Source organism: Neopelma chrysocephalum, unplaced genomic scaffold (assembly GCF_003984885.1).
Source record: "Neopelma chrysocephalum unplaced genomic scaffold, ASM398488v2 Primary Assembly neopelma1_62, whole genome shotgun sequence".
Classification (NCBI taxonomy): domain Eukaryota; kingdom Metazoa; phylum Chordata; class Aves; order Passeriformes; family Pipridae; genus Neopelma; species Neopelma chrysocephalum.
In genome coordinates, this window is record NW_020897719.1 from 275,104 (window position 1) to 293,237 (window position 18,134).

An 18,134-nucleotide genomic window follows, 5' to 3' on the forward strand; every position below is an offset into this window, starting at 1 on the left:
CGGCCTGGGCTGCGTCCCCTGCCGAGGAGGGTCAGAGCCGCCGAGGCCATGCCCTGCGCAACAACACCGGCGCTGCCGGCACGGCAGTGTGATAAAGTGTAACCAGGTTGTAAATGGATGGGTGAATAGCACGGTCAAGTCATGGGAATACTGTATAATGGAAGAGCTGTGGACCGGTCAAACTGAGTCGTGTTCCATAGTAAGAGAAAGTTGAAGCTCTTTTTAGGCTATCCACGAGAACCTTTTTAAGGGTAGGTGTTACAGCTTCTGCAAAGCCTCTGCCAGCCTATTTGCAAACACCATGATCCTAATGGTAGCCAAAAGTACAGTGACCTTTATCTACTCGAAGGGGGGGAGAGGGAGAGAGTGAGAGAGTGAGAGTATAACAGTATACATGATAATGCACTGCACAAACCTGCAGCCTGTCCTGGACCTAAGTGGGTTTTTTCTTGATCTGTTTTTTACCTTATCTACACTGAAGTTTATTGTTCTGACCCTGACCTAAAATTCATACAATGGGCATGTGCTTATTCTCAACTAAAATGTGACATAGGCTTCTGAATTAGGCTTACAGTCAGCCTACTGCCAAATCCTTAATTTAATTTAATTACTTATACACTCACTGAATTAGAAGTCCAGCCTGATGACCTACAGTGACAGGCAGTGACATGTTCCACTAGATCAGGTTGCTCAAAGCCCCATCCAACCTGGCCTCGGTCATTTCCAAGAACAGGACACCCACAATTTCTCTAGGCAGCCTGTTCCAGTGTCTTACCACATTAATCATAAAAAATTTCCTTCTTATATCCAATGTTTTCCAGTTTGAAGCTATTGCCCTGTGTCATGTCACTCACCCTGGTAAAAGGTTTTTCTCTATCTTTCTTTTAAACCTTTATATATTGAAACCCTACCCATCAAAACCGTGCATATAATGCATATGACTCTTGTCAATACTACTGGTAATCTGTTGCAGAATTGCAGGTCAATACACTTGTTCTTGTTAGGTGTGATGGCCTCTTTGCTTTGGTTATAGTAATTTACAATTTTATGGAAAAAGTGCACCACATAAATCCTTTCAAAATGAAGACCGAGCTTCTCTCCTGCCTTTCTAGCTTAGTGCATCTGTGTGAATGCACAGTGAAGTGGTAGTCACAAACTTCAGGAAGATCAGCAACATGATGTCTGTAGTGGTTGATACTAAAATAAACTATTTTCAGCTTTGAGCGCAGTCTGTTTTCTAGACTGTATCAGTAACTGGATCTGTGGGCTGAGTTGCTAAAATTCCTAGAAAATCTTTGTACAAATACTTTAATTTAAAACAGAATATGACAATGAGAGTATGATAAACATAGAACCAAAGGGAAAGAAGACAGTAATAAAAGTTAATTACAAAGGGCAAAGAAGAATGTAAAATGTTAAATCTTTGGGAACACAAATGTCCTATTGCACAGCTTCACTGCTTTGGATGATGATTAGGATGTTCTCTCTTCTCCCCACGCAGATGCAGTTAATTTCTTATAAAAATTACAAAAGGCACTTGAAAAAGTCAAGAAGGATTAATCTGAGAAGAGTTTGCATTATTGACCATTCAAAAAAATAGTGTCTTGAAAGTTTGCATTGGAATGTGTGCATTTCAATAAGAAATGAGAAAGTGAATGTGATTTGGAATAGTAGTGATCATTGCTTTTTTGATCATGTCTTTCACAATAGTGATGATACTTAGTAGTCTTATTTGTAGCAGAGAAGAAAGATATACCAACCAAAGTGAGGTAAACAGGCACCTCAAGTACTGTGCGCAGTTCTGGGGCCCTCAGTTTAGGAAGGATATTGAGCTTGTCCAAGGAAGGGCAATGAAGCTGGTGAAGGGTCTGGAGCACAAGTCCTATGAGGAGAGGCTGAGGGAGCTGTGGATGTTTAGCCTGGGGAAGGCTCAGGGGAGACCTCATCACTCTCTACAACTACCTGAAAGGAGGCTGTAGCCAGCTGGGTATCAGTCTCTTCTCCCAGGCAACCAGCAGTAGGACAAGAGGGCACGATCTTAAGCCAGGGAAGTTTTAGGTTAGACATTAGGAAGAAGTTCTTTGCAGAAAGAGTGATTGGGCATTGAAATGGGCTGCCCAGGGAGGTGGTGGAGTCACTGTCCTTGGAGGTGTTTAAGAAGAAACTGGATGTGGCACTTACTGCCATGGTCTAGTTGACAAGGTGGTGTTAGGTCAAAGGTTGGACTTGATAATCTCAGAGGTCTTTTCCTACCTAGTTGATTCTGTGATCCTGTGATTCTGTAATATCAATCAAAGTCTTAGAACAACTGTAGTAGATGGCAGTGTTTGAAATCCAAATACAAAAGTGAAAACGTGTGAGAAGGAAGAGCATATACTTCCTGAGCATAGCACCTTAATCTTACATTTCCTACCCTTATTAATTCATTGTACATTTTGCAAGTTGCATCAGCTCATTTCATGGGCAAAAGAAGATGAGAAAGCTATACATAATGTAAAAAAGCATATTCATTTTATAAAATTTTGTATTCTTTTCCAGCCAGTTCAGGACAAACTCAAATAAATGGTTTTCTTAGAATGCAAACTCAAATCACATAGAAACTTGTGGGAATTAAGAATGTAATGTTAAGAATGCACTAAGGGTGTGTGGGGATGGGGGAGATGGACTTAACAGAATGCCTACATGAATTAAGATCTTAGAGTAGAAGCTTTGTCTAGGGATTATGGGAGTAAAACTTACAGGAACATTAAACTGAAAGAACCACCTTAACCATGGTGTCCCCTGAAATCATGAAAAACTGTGTAGCAGATACCAAATTTAGGATATGCCTGTATTGCATGCCTAGTGTCTGTGGGGGCCTGCAAAGGCCTAGCAATTACTACTTCCCAGCACTCTATAAGAAACTTCCAATATGTGGTAGAAGGCCAAAAGCCAAGTGTTATGTCACAAGAAAGGAGAAGAGATCAAGAGCATCAGTGGTCTTGGTCCTCTGTGCAAACAAGATCATTATATCTCTAGATGATATTAAGAAGCAGACGTGTCCTCCAGTGTCAAAGAGGGTGAAATGTCCAACAGCAGCAGCTACTGAGGCTTGGAAAAATCTCGAACCCAGATCTGATATATCAGGAGGCTTAGATTCTTTCTTAGCTCTGAGATAGCTTGCTGTATGATCTTCTGGCAGATTATCTTCTCTCATGGGGCTCCGACTGACTCCTTGTAAAATGTACATAACTGAGCTTCTGGGAGTGTTAGGGATCCTACTTGATATAAAATAGTTGAAGTTTTCTTCAAATAAAAGGTACTCAATAAAGACAGGAAGAGTTATAACCAAAAAGGAGACCCTAATTAATAACAAGAACTCTGAGAAGTAAGCAGTTAACTTTACAAGTTCTTTACAGTATAAAGCATCATAAATTGGGAGACACAGGGGAAGGATGTATCATCAGGTTCAATAACTGTTTAGAGATAGGAAAAAAATTTTTAAAAGCATGGAAATGTCAAGTATATTCAACAAATGTCTATGCTGTTCAAGAGTTCATTACAACAAATGGAGATTAACCCAGAGTTTCAAAATTAAGACTGAGTGCAGCTGCAAGCCTAAATCAAAATACATTCTACTGTACATCAGGTAATTTGAGTAAGCACCTGTGAAAGTTTTTTTCTCTGTGAAAAGTATTTTTTTAGTACATATTATGATAAAAACAGTATCTCCTGATACTTGTTTTTACTACTCATGACTGCCTTCAATAAATTATGCTTTGGTCTCTGTTACTCACAACAACGTTCTGCAGCATTACTTGTCTTATTTGGTCTCATTGACTGTTGGTTTAGAATTGACAGATGTCACTGGCAAGTTCTAAAAAGCTGTATTGACCAACATGTGACATAGGCAGACCTGAACAAGGTTTTAGAGCAGCAGTTAGACATCTAGCCAAAACATGTAATGAAGACAGTTGTTGCCAGAATCCCAACAGAAAGGTGTTGAGGTTCAGTTGCTGCTCTGTTAAGCCTGTTTTCATTAATTAAGGATTTGCAGGGTTTTCTACTGCCATCTGCAGATTGTTGTGGGCAGCTGTTGTTACAATTTTTCTACAAAAGTCTGAATCTTCTCTTAAGGCTGCACCATACAAGGCTGAATGGAAGTGAGAAGTCTGCAGAAGGCAATTAAAGATATGAAGCCAAAGAGGCCTCTCTGCTGGCCATAGATCACAGTGACCATTCTTATATGATATGCTAGTATGGTTTTGCTTTGGCAGAGGTTCTGCTCTGGATAAGTCTCTTGTGATGAGAGAGGTAGCAGTCTCTGGTGTTCATTACTGCTTGTTTAATAGAAATACTCTATTCTGCTCGCTCTGGTTTGTATGAGTACACCCTGACATCATCCTTCAGGCAGAAGGCTCAGGTTAACTTCACTTCTACCTGAAACTAATTACAGTGGCTGAACAGTCACCTCAGTGGAGTATTGCTTGAGGCAGCGATGGCAGCAGATGGTAAGGAACTTCTGATAGTGGGGAAAAATTAAAGGCAGTGAGCTCTTATTTTTTGGTACACCTGGATAAATAAGAGGGTGTCCACCTGTGGCCTACTAACTTCTTAGTTTAGGTGAGGACAGTCTCTTCCTGAGAAAATAATGCACTGCAGAACCATCAGAATAAAGTGATTTTTCAGCCTTATGAAATGACAAAACCAACTGCCATACTTAGTTCTATGTCACTCTCACATTCAAGACATAGCTATGTGAAGGTGTTTTTAGATAACAAAGGATTATCTTCCCATGTGGCATGTGTTACATTTAGAGTGTGTCCAGGTTTAAGTCTGTGTAGACAAGTAGTATATTCTATTCTATTCTATTCTATTCTATTCTAGTCTAGTCTAGTCTAGTCTAATCTATTCCATTCCATTTTATTCCATTCCGTCAAAGCATAAAGCCTTTCAGAACAGTGTCTCTTCCTGAGACATAGAAAGAAAGGAGTCAAAGCTGCTGTTTCCTAGGCTGTTTCATGTCTTACACATTTTTTAATATCTGTGTCAGGACTAGGTTAGACCTTTCCAATAACTCAAATAGGTTTGATATAAGCCATGCCTAACCAACCATACCAAACTATGCCTGACCATACTCCCTCTTGTTCCCTGAACTGTCACATCTCCAACATTTTGTTAAGTTGGTATATAATAAAGGAAGACTGTAAAGTCAGTTCTCTGCTCTTTTAAAATGTCTTTGGATGTTCCCACCCAGATGAAAGCTTTATGGCTCATTTGCTATTTCAATAGGCTAAATACACCCTCTTACAAATCATTGTCTTCACAGTCTCTTACAATCTTAAGTACAAATCTAAGACAGATAAATGTGTTAAATATATTTATAAACCTGACACTATTACATTGGCCTTTTGCATGAATCTTCAATGTTCTCATGGTATAAATGACTGCATTGTGGACAGATGGGATTATAATATCTCCTCACTCCATTCTTGCTTTGAGTAACATAAAGACATATTTGTATGTCACTCTCATCTAACAGATTCAAAAGGAAAGAATTTCTTCTTACTTACTGTACTAGGTTTTATACTAGCAGGAATTTTGGCCATATTTTGAAATAAAACCATATTAGCGTATCACATTGCAGTGTGAGTCATCTGAGTTTCTCTGTCACATGGCTTACATAGGGAGGAAGGGGTCATTTAAAGTCTACAGTGTTAATTGAGGTGGTTACAGTACCATTAAAAATCACTTGAAACTGCAATTCTTTAAAAAAATTTCTGGAAGGCAAGCAATGTAACCTCTCATGGAGGAATTCTAGAGCTGTAGTTTGTGGTTCCCTTTGGTGCAGGAGTAGCTGTACTTCTGGCATGTGATCAGACTATTTTCTGTGACATTCAGATATGGGCCTCATTTACATGGCAGTTTCACAGGTGCTAGGAGAAGGAACATGGGGCACTTGGCAAAAAACACGGTGTGTGACCTGTCTGAACAGTTCAGGTGAGCTGCAGTTCGTTTACTACCTGCATGTGGGGACTTATAGGAGATAGAGCAGATCTGTGTGAAAGCTGTTCAGGCTCAAAGGTTTATAGCCTGGGTATCGTGTTTTATTTTGTTTGTTTGTTTTTGTGCTTGTTGTTGTTTGTTTGTTTGTTGGTTGGGTTTGTTTGTTTGTTGGTTTTGGTTTTGTTTTTTAATCTGTAGTGATAAAACAGAAGAAAATGCTCTGAGAGGAACAAAAAGAAACTTCTTTTCTTCCCTGAGAGTGGTGTCCACTCCTCCACGCACTAGTCGGGCTAGCTACCAAGAAGAGTTACTGTCACAACTGTGTTTGGGTTTCATGTTAGTGGTCAGCCTCAAGGTGGTTTGAGTGAATCTAGTTTACTTCCTCCTGTCTGTCTTAAGAAGACATGCAAAATCAGTTAGTTACTGCTTCTTAGCTGAGAAGCAGCTACTTTTAGTGAAAGATCAGTTTTTGAAATACTGGCATATCTTTTTTGTGTGACAGCATTGCTGTCAGTTATTTATACCAGAATTACCTAAGGAAATGCAGCTGTGCCGTTCTTATGTATGCAATCTAAATCAAACCCTTTGTGTCTAATTTATCTTCTTAATTTTTGATTTTTTTTTCCTACTAGATATGGAAATAATGGAAGCACCAGGCTTTCTGAATATGTCCCAGTAGGAAATGAGTTGAAAGGACTAAAAAAGAAGCTAATCATGAAAGCTCTAACAAGTATTTTTAGAAGCCACCTTTTTAGTTTTGATCATCTGATTTTTCCTGTTCAGCTCTTTCACCACACTAAAAGGTTTTATTTTTATGGCAAATTCTCTTAGAATCATCAGATAGATAGTAAACAGAAGACTATTAAAACTGGTTTTTAGCTTCAGAACTTCTACAGTTCTGAAACTTTGAATACAGTAATGTATTTCTGTAATGAAATTAATTTGCTCCTATTTTTAGAGATTCATGTGATTCTCTCTTTATTGGCCATTTATATGACCTACTGTTGCTTCTAAAGTGGCTTATATGGCCTTCAAGGCACCTGGCTGTGTGCTGGGCCGAGAAATTGTGTGAATTGTACTTTGAAAGCCTACTTTCAGCAGTGTAATTTATTGTTTGTTAGGATGGAATTTCAAGATATGTTATCTTTGCTTATCATCCTTTCAGATGTACTCTGCCACAAGGGAACAAATAAAGTGACTCTGGCATTTATATTCTGAATGGCATCTATTTATTCAATCTCACAGTTCCCTAATGATTAAGTAAATTATGGGGGAAGTGAAACTATTTAAATCAGAACAATTAATTATTATTAATTAATTATTAGTGCTTGTTCCCTTATTTTCCAGTTAATTTTAGAGCAGCTTCTGTTTTCAAGATAGTAGTTCCTCACAAAATCTCGTGCAATTAATAAAAAATCTTTTGAACATTTTCATTATTATTAATGGTTTGGTTTTATCAGTATTCAAAAAGATACAGTTTTTCTCTCTGTGGAGAGATTTTCATTTCAAATACAGTATTGCATGAACACCCCTCATATATGTTTTAACAGTAAAATGAATAGAGACAGCTTTATTTCTAATTTTTGTCCATTTGAAGTAACTGAAGGAATACAGTTGATTAAATTTGTAATGTTTGGTGATAGTGGGTACAACTTGATGTTTTTGAACATAAAATCCTTTTCTGCAATATTCTGTGTAAGACAGGAATCCACCTGGCAGTAAGAGAGAAACAGAGAAAAAGGGAGAAAAAAGAGAGAGAGATTTTTCTTAAAGTTACATCATGGTTAGTCTTTTGAATTACTATAATGTGTGTTAGACTGCACATTCTTATCTTTGGCTCTGCTGTGTTTTACATGATGTCTGTACAAAGATATAATAGGATTAGCTTGTTTATTGTATGCATTACAATTTGCTTCATTTAAAGTAGAGAAGACCTCATCTGCACAATTGCACAGCAATACGGCAGATGAATTTCAACGCCAACAAGGGCAGTTAATACTTTTGGTTTGAAAAAAGAAAGAATCTCTTTAACTAGGCATGCAAAATGGTTGTTTCTGAAGAAGTTATTTTGATACCTGGAGAAAAGATCTGGAGTTACTGCAGCTAACATTCTAAAACCATCAGAGAATGTCAAAAAGACCTCATGTTAGAGATTGCTAGGGAAGAAGTAGAAAAGCAAACATCATTGTGCCACTTAATAAATGAATGGTTTTATTTTCTAGTATTGGGAGGAAAGACAGAGACTTAATGACTGGTGATAGGTTTCTTAATCAGATACTGAAGGTCCACCACAGGCATTCACTTCCCTTTTATAATAGTTTTACAGCAAACTCCCCAAAATAATTATCTTACTGCTTATTTATTTATTCTACTTAAAATTAGTATTTATTGTGTCTTGATACTATTCCAAGCAGATTGCAAAAGTAATTATAATGTAGTTAAGGGATTTAAAACTTAACTTTCCAGCATCTCCCTTATACCACATGTTCTGCCCTTACACTGATGGCATCTATGTTAACATATGACCTCTAATTCCAAATTTAGTTCACAGATATAAAATTTTGGGAACGCCTGTCTTGCAGGAAGGTCAATATGCCCAAAGGCAAGACTGCCTATGTATGGATTAGATGAAAGATCCACCTTGTCAAGTGTCCTACCAGTGATAAAGACTACCAGTTGAGACATGGTGAGACCCCACAGTGGATAAGACTCTATCAAGTTGTCTGCAGCCCTCAACAGATCATTCCGAAGATGAGCAGTATGCAGTTTTACTGCTTCCTAAACACAGAACCAACTGAGTTCTTCCCAAATTCAGCCTCAGCCCAGACCGCCAGCAAATTATAAAACTTCCAGCGGGAGTGGTCTTTCGTGGAAGGCAGGGACTTTCATGGAAGGACCCTGTGTCACTGGACTATATGATATTGTCACGTACCAGACAGGTAGCCAGTGCATTGAGTATCATATACAGATATGAGGCTAGTAAGGAAAACCTAGAAGTGCTGGAGAGCATGTTCTCAAATCCCCTCTCAATTGTCACCAGGTCATGATGTACACTGCAACATAAAATAGACAGCAGCAGTTAATTTGGCTCTGAGGCCATGTGTGGAGCTGGCTGTTCTTCACAGCAGTGTGGTTGTAGCCTCATGATCCAAGGTGAACAAAACTTATTAACCTTTCAGCATAAAATACCCACATGTGATCTCTGTCTAACTTAGCAGTGCAGAGTTTACAACTTTCCCTGTACATCAGACACGTGAGCCCTTTGGGCAACAAGCTTTGAAGTTGTGGGCTGGTTTAAATGTTAAACCCACCACCTTTCATTTTATTTGGAATACAAGTGGCAGCTGGCCAAGCTGACAGGGCACAGGGGCCAAGCACTTGCTGCGGAAAGCATCTATTAACATATGACAAGTCAGACAAAGTCTTTGCTGATGAAACCTATATACAAATTTCAAATAATTTTTCTGATTATAAGGAGACTCTCTGTGGAGATATTCCAGCAGCAAGAATCTAAAAGCTTCTAAATAGCTTCTTTTTTTTTGCTCACATTCTTAATAAACTGTAGAAGCACTACCATAGCCTATTGGTTGGATGTTATGATCAGGTTGTTAAAATTATTAGAGAGATGCCTCTGCCCCAATTAAGGTACAAACAGAACCATATGCTGAAGTCAATAGTAAGGATTTTTATTTAACTGTAATGTTAGCTAGAGTGTGCTGCCCAGGCACATCAGTACATCCGAGGTGCCAGCTTGTTATGGGAAGCATTTTCTTCTCACCTCTTGGACACTGCAAGGAGCCTGGCTTGCAGCAGCCTCACAGGGATGACTGCCAGCCAGTGGCTTCTGTCAGCTCTGTCTGACCTTCAGCTTGCTCCATGCACCTGGTGCATCCCAATGTGCTTAGCAGAAAAAAGGAATTTTTTTGGATACAAAGCTCTGGTACCTGGTCTCTTGTTCAGCACCCAGGCCTGCCTTTCCACCAGGCAACGTGTCCAGTGAAGATATTTTTCTAGATTTCTGTTTCTGCTTTCTGTGGCCTTCCACTTTGTATCCTACCTTTCTTTCATACAGACACATGCCAAGAAGTTCCTTCCCTTAGTTTCTACACCTTCAAGAGCTCACAGTTATATTTGTACCTCTGTGCACACACAGGGATGTATAGGAAGCCATGGGTGAAACCAGGAAAGGTCTAGGACAGCAACATGTTGTGAGGGATGGCCATGCTGAGGTATATAAGGGAGTGATCTATGGTAGTAGAGCACTCTTCTCCGCTTTGGGAGTTGTGTAGGAAATTCAATGAGAAAATTCTCTATTGGGATAGAGAAGGATGTCAGCTGCCCAGTATGATCTCATTCCTCCTCTAGCTCGTATAACACAATTCTGCATGCTCGATCTGAATGTTTTTGCTCCCTTGTAACCAGCTGGTAAGATGACAGTGATACTTTTTCTGCTTAAAAGATAATAGAGGAACCCAGGAATTGACACTTTTAAAACTGAAACTGTTAGAAAAAGCACCAAGGTTGCAAATTGAGATTCTTTATAACTAAGAAATACCAGAACTGAAGAAAAATTCTCTACAACCTCATGGACATGCATTATACTGTGCCTTTATCTCCTCTTTGTGCATCATTTTCTCATAGTACCTTTATGAGACTGACTGAGGTGACAGGATATATTCTAAGGATTAACTAGGTTTGTGCAGTGAAGGGGACTGCTTTTTTGTCTCTGCCTTCTACACTACAGACACAAAATGGTCTGTACAGATCATAAGAAGGGATTTCAAAATAGGAAAGATTGGTCTCTGAGTTAAATCTTTGAACATTGCCTCAAACTGTGTTTGGACACTGAGTTCCTGCAGTGCTCTACTGCAGGAATAATTTGAAATAAGTTTTCATCCAGAAGTGGTAATTAACTTTGTGATATCCATTTCTGAGTTTCCATGTGAAATGCTCAAGTTTGATTTGTGAGAATACTGAGCTTTCAGAGCCATGACTGATGCTGGTAGGAGCTATGCTTTATATATGTGAAGTTCTCAGAAGTGCAAGGTATTTTGAAAGATCAGGTACAAACCTTTCAAATTGTGCATCCACAGTTAAGAGATGCTTTCAAATTTAATCTCATATTGGTGCTCTTTTCCTAAAATACCCACAATTCCACTTCTCCAACTTGAACTGTCCTGTTGTACAGATTAATGTTGGTGCCACCCTCTAACAATACAGGCAAAGAAATTCCAGGAAAACAGAATATTTTGGAAGCATATAAGATTTTGAATAATGTACTGTAAAGAAGATGTGAGCCCTCCAGTCAGTGATGAAAGGAAGCAACAGTGTCCTAGATCCTAAGTTCAGAGATAATAGTTTACTCTGACTTGCAGTGTAACACAGGTCAGCTCCTTTCTGAATTAGTTTTTGTTTAATACAGCATCTCTTTTTAAAAGTTAGAAAAACTCAGTTTAAATATTTGCGGTATGAACAAGCTATCATTATTTTGTTAAATTATTGAAGTGATTAATTTTCATGCATGTAATTTCTGTTTCTGAATGTCTCTGCTTTCAACTTCCAGGCACTCAATCTAGTCATGTTCGTGCTTTTGAGACTGAAGTGCCCTCAACTATCAAATTTCTATTCCCCCTAGAGGTAATTAGAAGCTATGATCAAGGCATCCTTTAGCCTTTTTGTTAAGATAAACAGACTGGACTTCAGTGTTCCACTAAGGCAGGTTCCTCAATTCTTTGATCTTTCTCCTGGTTCATCTCTGAACCAGAGGGACCCAATTTATTTCTTCTTGAGTTGTGGGTGCTAGGACTGTGAAAAGCATCTCAGAGGAATATTTGCCAGTGCCAGGTTGTGTAACCTTTCTAACAATTTTTTGTATTATTCTGCTCATTTATCCCAGGATTGGCTTTTCGTTTTGCTGTTGTACCCTTTGCATACTGCACTAGGAGCAGATCTCTAGCTGACCGACATGATGCCCCAATCATTTCAGTTACTCTTCCCAACATAATGCCTCATTATGTCTGTAATTCCTGAATATTGTTGAATTACAATTATCTGCACATGTCATTTGCTTGCAGAAGCTTATCAGCTCATTTGTTTCAATGCACCCTCTTCATGAATCACATGCACACTTTAATCAGTACGGATTCTCTCCTTTCTTCCAGAGCATTAATAAAAATGTGAAGGCCAAGAACTGACCTCAGCATGGCCTTAAGAATACATGTCCTTAATGAGACCTTGCTGTTTACAAATGCATTTTGAGGTCTGTCAACAGCTTTTAAAAGTTCATTTTCTGTGTACCACATTGGTTTTTTTTTTAATTATCAAAATGTTGTATAGTGTCAAGTTTGAAGGATTCTGACTTTTCCATATAACCTCTATTCCCTTTCTCAGTCACTGAATGAGAGCTTATTAGTCATGCCTGAATTGAAGTAGGCATCTGATGGGAAAAAAGGGTGTGATCTTGTAGTTAGTGTATCACAATGCATTGAAGTAAGACAGGTGATTAGAGATGCTCAAGCCACCATAAATACCACGTATCTAACTTTTTGTATGCTGGATTTTAGGTCCTAATTTTTCCTAATATGAAGGACTTCTCTGTGTATGGGTGAGAGAGAGAGAGTTTGATATAACTTTAAATATTAGAATACCACTCACTCATTCAAATGTAAATGTATAAAATAAATTGTATGAACTGCATATTCCTTGCTGCTCACTAGAGAGAGAGCGTATAACCAAGTCAGATGAAAATGCTGATGTGACATAGCCAACGTTAGATAAGATGAATCCCAAACAAAGCACGTGGAATTCTATCATGATTCTTGCTTTTCCATTCTGATAATGAAGTCTATAAACAAATTCATTTTTATGGAAACTAAGAAAGAATTCTCAATGTTTTGCTTTACTAAACAATGTTTTATTTGTTTATCTGGCAGCTATTTAATAACTGTATTGGCTAATTAATCACCATTCATTTTAACTACAGCATTAATCGATAACATTGCACACTGTATAGTCCCAAGGCCCACAGAAAACTGAGGTGTCCCTGTAGAGCTCCAGCTCCCTTTTATCTTGGGGACTTGGGCCAAAGAAAAGAATGAACAGGTTAAAAAAATGTTTAGGAAAAACATCTGCAGACCGCAGAATATGTTTTTCAAATTTTCATAAAATAACTCGTAAGAATTATTTGAGGGAGAGTTTAAAAAAAATAGTAATTGAAAATATCTCTCTTTATCTCATTTGTGGGTATAATTTTCTTTCTCTGCCAGGGTTTCTGTTTTCAGAATGTTGATTAAGGGACAATATGTGATGAAATGATCCGGGCACATTTGGATATGAATGCTAGATGACATGGCATAGGAACTGATTAGACCTCATCTATTTCACATGCCTGGACATTAATGCTAATAACATTTAATACATTAATATTCAGATTAAACTTGACCAGAGAAAATGAAGTGAAAAAGAACTTTGCTAAACATTTTGGAATTCGTTGATTTTTTTCCTCTTTTAGTTTGGATAAGAAAGTTTCTTCATCTCAGCTATTGGTAACTTACACATTCTTAGCAATAATAATTTTCTAATCACATACACAGTCTAGAAATGACATGAGGAAGATAACAGTGTTTATGATGGGAAGGCCTGTGAACATGTCTATGACTTTTTCATTCTTGTGTTTAGATAAGGCAGGCAGTAGGAGTGAGGGTATGTGCTTTCAACAAAATTTTCACCTTTATAAACACATGAGAAAGCAAGCAATAATTTTCAAGCCTTGACAAGAAATGCTGAGGAGTTACATTAAATCTTTGATAGTGTGATCATTTGTGTCTGATTTAAACTCTCAGTATTTTGCTTATACTAGAATGGTCCTAGCAGCTGATCCTGAGGTGCTATCAGTGGTATGTACTATACACCATCAGGATGCCATGAGAGTTTTCTATTTGAAAATTCACTGGACAGATTTCAGAAGAAAGTGCTCAAATCATGAATAAAGTAAAATAGAAACAACTTCAGATTAAAATAAATAAATAAATAAATTAAATTGCACATGACTCTTACCAGAGACCAAGCTTTATCTCTGCAGCCTGCCTCATGGTAGGGACAACCTGTCTTCACTGAAAAGAGTAGCTCCTTTGTGACCTCTGAGGTTCACCTTCTAAAGTCCAATCATGTATAAAAGACCCGGTGGCCACTGGCAAATTAAACTTGGCTTGAGATCAAAACACTGCATCTCATCACTCCTGAATACTCAAGCAGTTGGGGTACAAGCCTGAGCTGAAATACTGAATGCAAACATTTATGTGTGAAAAGTTCAAGTACAGACAAAACTCATCTGCTCATTAATGAGGTTTTCTCATTTTCTAGCAGAAATAATTTTTGCAACGCAGTACATGTGTGCCCTATGTAACATTCCAGAGCAGAAATGCACTGGTCAGAAGAAGAACAGAAGTTGATACGGACTGTATCAACTAGAAAGGTTATTTACAGTTTAACTGATGCATGCCTAGCCACTGCTGATCCAATGAAGAAGAAAATACCTGAAATATCTTTAAGTAAAACCTTAATATCTAAAGTTAGTGCCTTCTTTGAGGAACAGAAGGCACTGCCACTGTTTTTATAGCCGCAATTTTGTAATTTTGAGCATAGACATATATGTTATTTCTTTATTTTGTTTAGCTTCTGCAAGTCATAACAGCTGTAATGGTGATTTTACTTTTATTTACTTTTGAAGATTTTATTGTGGGCTTTTTTTTCATTTTATTAGACCTCAGTAACTTAATAAGAAAAATTCAGTGTCTCATGTTAATGTAACAGGAATTAATGTAGTATTCACAATAATGTAAAAAATATCCTTTTTAATACCTTAAAAAGTATTAAACATAATGTCTCTCCCTCCAAGACCTTCTTAACTGGCAAGAAGCAATTAAAAAATATGTAGTATACTCTTTGAATAAAATATGTCATGTGGTAAAACTGGAATTCAATTATGTTTGTGTGTGCTATGTTCTGTCTCTTGTCATAGCTGTTGTGACATTTATGGGGTGCCACCCACCTCATAAAAGTCCTTTTGATGTTTTCAGCATCTATTGCCTACCTCTGTTGTTTCTGTTATTTGAATGACAGAGGGAGGACTGGCATCATCTCATTGCTGGAGGTTGGAAATATGCAGACATTTGTGAGAGAGATTCCCATCTAGCTTTCACCAGCAACTTCCCATGGTCTCATTCTTTTCTCCCAGAGGCAAAATTATCTGAGCAAAGCAATGGAAGATCTTGGAAGCTTCAAGAATCATGCAGGAAAAAAAATAGAAAAAAGTTTTGTTGATTTTCACATTGGATCATTTTTTTCTTTGCTGGAAGGTATATAAGAACTTACCTGCGTATCTTAAATCTTTATGTGAATCACTTTCAATAGCGGTTATGTAAATTATGGTAGTGTAATGAAATAGCCCAAATCATCTGTTGTTAAATCAGCAAGTTTTTGGTTTCATAAAAGTTAAATAGCAATTTCTGGTCTTACTTCTGCCAGAAGTAAGTTATGAAGTAGGTGTTTATTCATCACCATCAAAAAGAGCCCTTACGGAGGTGATGTTAAAAATACCAGGCTTCAGGCTGTGAGTTACATGCTCTTTCCCTAAGTCCTATGATTGATGTGGAAATAGACCTCAGAGCCACAAAAAGTGGTCTCAGATTATTCATCCTTATTGATTGAATGTACTGTATTCATTAGTTAGTAAAGCAAATTAGTTAGAAAGAGACAAAGGTGGTGTCCACTGAAAAGCAGCAAAAATCCCTCTAAAATAATCGCTATACTAAAGGTATGTGTCAGAAACAGGCTCAACGTTTTTTACTAAGGAGGGCAAGAGCAGATAAAAGCTTCCTCACTTCCTCAGTCTGACTTTCTCTCTCTTGTCTTTTGCAGCAGCTCCTCACCAGTCCCTCTAGGGTGCTTCTCAGGCATTGCCAAGCACTTGTGAAGAGGCACTGGGATTCACAGCAAGACCTGCTCCACATGCCTGCCCCATGCCTGCCTCTTGCCTCACCCTCTCCGAGACAACCCCTTCCTCCATCGTGCACTGTGAAGGGGATCTGCATGGGGGAGACTCTCCATGGATACATGATAATGAATGAAAACATTCTTATGGGAAACTTGTAACTTTTCTCTGTAAATCACTATATTAGATGTGGAATTAGCTGCTTGTAGGCAATGGAGCTGTTCCTTTAGCAAGCACCAAATACAAACAGGGTACAGTTTGCACAACATGTCCCCAGTTCTCTTTATAATAATTCAGCTATTGAGAATGGGGAACAAAAATAAAGAACTTGATCCATACCTTTATATTTGAGAATACCACAGCTGACACATTGGGGATTATGCCTGGAAAATCCAGCCTGGTGTCTGCCTCAAGATCTTCAGACCTACTTAAAGGTTTCAAATACCATGGGCTGCTATCTGCGCTAGAGACTGACACATGTTCTTATCAGATACTGTCCCTTGTTTGAGAAACATTGTTTTAGGTAATGCAGATATGAATGATACACCACCTCTTTCAACTAGGGGATAAAAAAATGCTCACCCACCTTCAAGAAACAAATACCGATCCCTACGGTACACCCAAGAAGTCAGAGAATAATATGTGGTAGAGAGAAAAGCAAGAATAGTCTGGGGACAAAATGGAAATTTAGTGATTCATAGATGCAGCTTTCCTTGGAACAAACCAGAACACTGTATAGATATAGATTTCTCCATCTTTTTTAAATAGTTCTGTTGAATTTCATTATTCACAGGGCAGTAGAAAATGTGTGTTTTGAAATTCAGTAGTAAATAAAATCAGGAAAATTGAGGCTATAATTCTATGACCTCATTGCACTTTGGCATCTCATTATGCATTTCAAAACTGCATAGAAAAAGGATGCATACAAAAACGTGTGAAAAAAAAGAGGGAAAAAGTAAACAAAGAAACAAATACCACAAAAGAAGCAGTGTAGCGTTTTGTGCAGACTGCATAAAGCATTAAGCATCATACACTAATGGAATATTTTCCGGAATTCAGCTTTAAATTCAGAAATATAATTGGGGAATGAAGTGGGAGAACTTGTGGCACACTGGATTTCTACTGGCTTGAAGCATGGACTGCTCCCCTAAAATTCAGAATTCCGTCTCTGGCTCTCTGCTCAGCTGAATCCCATTTTCTTCACTGTATCTAGTGAAGTGTCGTTCATAATATCAGGAGTACGTTCATACAACAGCAGCTCCATATCACTAGGAACATTGACCAAATGCTGATACCAAATTTCCATAAGCAGATTTTAAATATGATAGGTCTAGGCTTGATGGACATTCACCATGAGAGTGGACTGCTGAAATGGTTGCCTGATACACTGAGTTTGCATGGCAAGGTTTTAGTAGTGAAGGGCTGCAGGAGTGGCTTCTATGAGAGGACATCAGGAACTGTCAGCAGGCTCCGAGATGGACCTGCCGCTGGCCAAAGCCAAGCCCCTTAGCAATGTTGGTAGCACCTCTGTGATAACATATTTAAGAAAGGATAAAAAAGTGCTGAGCAATAGCTGTGATGGAGAGGAATGAGAAAAAAGAGAAAAACAGCTCTGCAGACACCAAGGTGGAGGAGGTGGTCTAAGCACTGGAGCAGAGATTCCCCTGCAGTCTGTGGTGAAGACCATGGTGAGTCAGGCTGTCCCCCTACAGCCCATGGAGGTCTATGCCAGACCAGGCAGATATGCCATGGAGGAAGCTGCAGAGAAGGGTCCTAGCAAGATATGTGACCCTGCAGAGGACCCATGCTGGAGCACTCCCTTCCAGGGGGACTGACCCTGTGGAATGGGACCCATGCTTAAGTGGTTCTTGGAGAACTGCAGCCTGAGGGACAGATCCATGCTGGAGTGGCTCATGCAGGACTATATTCAGTGGGAGGCACCCAGTGCTGGAGCAGGGTAAAGGTGTGAGGAGGAAGGAGTAGCAGAGACAGCACGTGATGAACTAACTGTAATCCCCATTCCCTGTCTCCCTGTGGCCCTGTGGAGGAGGAGGTAAATAAATTGGGAGTGAAGTTGAGCCTGAGAAGAAGGGAAGGGTGGTGGGAGGAGGTTTTTAGATTTATTCTTATTTCTTGGTATCCTGTTCTGTCATTAATT

At 38.6% G+C, this 18,134-nt stretch overlaps 1 long non-coding RNA gene across 1 annotated transcript; it reads left to right on the plus strand.

Annotated features, from left to right (window-relative positions):
* Window positions 1–12: 12 nt before the first annotated feature.
* LOC113967007 lies at window positions 13–17,602 on the plus strand. Its single transcript, XR_003534045.1, has 3 exons — window positions 13–251; window positions 11,549–11,622; window positions 15,907–17,602. It is a non-coding gene; the product is annotated as an uncharacterized LOC113967007 (long non-coding RNA).
* Window positions 17,603–18,134: the final 532 nt, after the last annotated feature.